Genomic DNA, 3,956 nt, shown 5'->3' on the forward strand with positions numbered 1-3,956 from the left:
AGCTGGGGGCTTCTACTGTGTGCTGTAGTCTCAGCTAGCAGAGACATACTGCTAGTCTCAGCCAGGATGGGGATGGACAGGACTTCCGCTTCCCCTGCACGTGCTTCTCCTGGGGCCAAGTCAGATCCACCTCCAGGAACCTCCCCTGGCTGCAGAAAGCTCTGACCCCTTCCATCCTGCCCCCATTTCTCCCCAGCCATAGGGGGATGTGTCACTGTATAGGGAACTGCCCCCGGTCCACCCATGCATCCGGACTCAAAGAAAGGGTGACAAAATACAAGTTCGCCCAGGGCACCATTTTCCCTAAGGCCTTCCCTGCCACACAGAGACAACGTACAAAAAAATAGTAGGTAAGACATCAACAACTTGAAAGAGGTAAAGAATCAGCCATGAGAGCAACAATGGGCAATGCTGTGCAAATCTCATTTGTTGTATTATATGCTTATAAACTAAGGTGATAGGTACCCTATAAATTCCTTAAGTAAGAGGTAAGTTATACATTAATGACTCCAAAGATAGAGTTCTAAAATACAGAGATTTCAGCAAATAAGATCTCCTGTCAGAATCTGTTTAAAAGGATCTCTGCATATCATTGTCGGGGGATAAGGCTTCTTTGTATTGGCATTTTAAGTAATGCACTGTATAGACCCCAATGAATCCTCCAGGATATCAATTTAATTAACACACAAAAGGCATTAAACCTATACACAATCAAAACATTAGCAACTGAGCTGTATTTGTCATGATGGTATTATATGTTTAATAATTTCTTGGGCACCAATTTAGAACAGGGTTTGTGATTTGACAGGTATATATCTAATATATTAGATAACAGTATTATTACATTACACAGCATATATGCAAACTTTTACAAATCAGATGAGGACCACTCTTGTGGGGATGTATCATCCCTACACCAACCTAATGAAAAGTTCCATGAGGAGGTAAGGGTCACGATGGGACACTTGCCAGGTAAACAAATCATGGCCTTATGTAAGGCCCCCTGGTGGTCTAGGATTATATAAGATGATCATGGTCTTATGTAAGACCCCCTGGTGGTCTAGAATTATATAAGATGATCATGGCTTTATGTAAGGCCCCCTGGTGGTCTAGGATTATATAAGATGAGGTAAACAAATCATGGCCTTATGTAAGGAACGGTTGAACCAATCGGTGTGGGGCTATATATGTGATAAACACATGATTCTCCTTCTTGTCCAATCCGTAGATGTGTTATTATAGCCTAATTGTGTTATGTAATGTTGAGAAAAAACTATAAAAGAAAGCTTGCAATAAACAGAATTCGGATTCAGCTTGCAACCACATTGGTCGTGTGCTTTATCCGCTCCGCATGGAACCCCACAAATGGTGACCCCGACGTGATTCGGCTTGGACATCAAGGCAGCCAGGACTTTGCCCAGAGTGAGCTAGCAGAGATCATACTAGACACAGCCGCCAGTGGAGCAGGGATCAATGTTCTCAGACAGTAGACCCAACAGGTGTTGTCTCAAAAGCTGAGCAAAGAGAAAGCAGATCCAACCAGAAAAAGGATCTGAGTGGTCAGACTCTATGTCATCTCTCATGAAGAAACTGGAACAATTGAATTTAGATATTGAAGAGGCTCTCAGTGCTGGCTCTTCTCCTTCCAGCACTCCTTCTACCAAAAAGCGCAAACAGCCATGCCCTGTTAAGGTGGAGACAGGCCTTCTTCACAGAGATCATCAGAGAAAGGGAATCTGTGGGAATAAGAGGGCAGGCTACCAAGATTTAGATGGTTTGCCAAGCTCACTGTCAACTGGAGCACGACCAAAAACTGAACATGGTTTGAGAAAAGGCGGAGGTGGCAGCCGCGGCAGGAGGTACCGGAGGATACCGGTCGTCCGAGAGAGACGTTCGTGAGCTCACAGCCGACTGAAGTGTCCTGGTCGTCCGAGAGAGACGTTCGTGAGCTCACAGCTGACTGAAGCGTTCGGTGAGAAAAGGCGGAGGTGGCAGCTGCAGCAGGAGGTACCGGAGGATACCGGCTCCTGGTCGTCCGAGAGAGACGTTCGTGAGCTCACAGCCGACTGAAGCGTTCGGTGAGAAAAGGCGGAGGTGGCAGCTGTGGCAGGAGGTACCGGAGGATACCGGCTCCTGGTCGTCCGAGAGAGACATTCGTGAGCTCACAGCCGACTGAAGCGTTCGGTGAGAAAAGGCGGAGGTGGCAGCCGCGGCAGGAGGTACCGGAGGATACCGGCTCCTGGTCGTCCGAGACGTTCGTGAGCTCACAGGTGAGCGGCTGCTTTTATTAAAATGGGCTCTGCTTTGTCTGCAGAGGAGGAGACGGTGCATGATTTTTTATTATGCATCGCTAAAAAGCGGGGAGAGAAGCTTCCCTTTGACGCGTTGTCCCGTTTGTTGAAATGGGGGCAGAGACGCAGGTTTTTTGTTACTCCTGATACTGTCTTTGATAAGGCAGTCTGGGAAAGTCTAGGCTCTGACCTCTGGGAGTCGGTCTCTCATGGCAACAAGGAGGCCGTGTCATTGAGCCAAATATGGTGCAAATCTAAGAAACTAATAGAGACTCTTGCGGCAGAAGCCGAGGTCCAGTCGGCCATTAATGACCTCTTTCGGCCAAAAGAGGAGCCGCCTTATGTGTTGCTGGTGGGAGCCCATAAGTTCTTTGGGGGTGAGAACACTATCATACCACTCATCCCCAGTGCACCCGAAGCTGATCCTAGTATCGTCCCGTTACCGGATGACCCCGCGGATAAAATGGAGGTCTCGAGCCCAGAAGGGGATAAGTTACAAGAATTTCGGGCGGAAATGTACAAACAGGGCCTTCAGCTACAGGACATGCTGAATCAGTTGTCCCATTTGGCCGGTGAGAGCCATCCCCCGCAGTCCCACACATTGTGAGCCCTGAACCAGCCCGGCTTTCCTGTCACCAATAATGTTTGTACCCCAAAGTTCCAGGCGGAGTTCCCGGGGCAGGGTGAGCAGTTGCAGAATAGGTTAAAAAGAATGGCGGAGCCAGGCTTATCTAACTTTGAAAGGACATATAGGAAAAAACCACCGGAAAAGATCCCTCCGGCAGATGATATTGCTACCCGAACACCATGCCGCCACACAGAAGCCGAACAACGGCCCCGCAACACCGGACCTGCACTTGTTGTTTGTCACAGCCTAAACACCTAATAATGCTGTGCTTCTGTTTGTTCGGACTCCTTATTATAGGAGCAGGGGTCTTTGTATGTCCAAACTCTGTACCTTTTGTTAACCCACGACAAAATGTTTGGATCACCTGGGCGAACCAGACTGGCCAAGAAGCCTTTTTTGCTTGTCCATGGCCACCCCATCAGATCCCTTTAGAACATGTCTTATTGGCTATCCTTATTTACACCCCAATGGTTTTCGTGGGTATTTATGTAATGTTATGTTTTTTAATAGTTCTCCATATATTTCCCAATCGGTGTGGGGCTATACATGTGATAAACACATGATTCTCCTTCTTGTCCAATCCGTAGATGTGTTATTATAGCCTAATTGTGTTATGTAATGTTGAGAAAAAACTATAAAAGAAAGCTTGCAATAAACAGAATTCGGATTCAGCTTGCAACCACATTGGTCGTGTGCTTTATCCGCTCCGCATGGAACCCCACACACTCTATCTCTGACAAAGGTAACTAAACGTTCAAGCAACATTTTATATCAGGATTGGGCAAATTAACCTGAGATTCAGAAAAAAATAAGAAATGAGGAAGATAATTCCATCAATTCAAGGCATTGTCATTAAATAAAGCACTTTTGAGCACAAAACCCCTTAGGGAGTGTTGCTTAGGCTGAAAAATATTACACCGCCAAATGCAAACATTATAGGATTTTCGTTCATGTACTGTATTTACATTAGAAAAGAAGGAATTAAATAATTTCTGGCCCAGTTCTTCAGTTTAAAGTAAACCATAACATAAGCCTTT

The 3,956-nt window shown here is 46.2% G+C and overlaps 1 long non-coding RNA gene across 1 annotated transcript; it reads left to right on the forward strand.

Annotated features, from left to right (window-relative positions):
* Positions 1–547: 547 nt before the first annotated feature.
* On the forward strand, positions 548–3,598 carry LOC135984294 (uncharacterized). Its single transcript, XR_010602222.1, has 2 exons — positions 548–1,840; positions 1,989–3,598. It is a non-coding gene; the product is annotated as an uncharacterized LOC135984294 (long non-coding RNA).
* The last annotated feature ends 358 nt before the right edge of the window (positions 3,599–3,956 follow it).

The sequence above is a fragment of the Chrysemys picta genome, chromosome 6 (genome assembly GCF_011386835.1).
Source record: "Chrysemys picta bellii isolate R12L10 chromosome 6, ASM1138683v2, whole genome shotgun sequence".
Lineage (NCBI taxonomy): Eukaryota > Metazoa > Chordata > Testudines > Emydidae > Chrysemys > Chrysemys picta.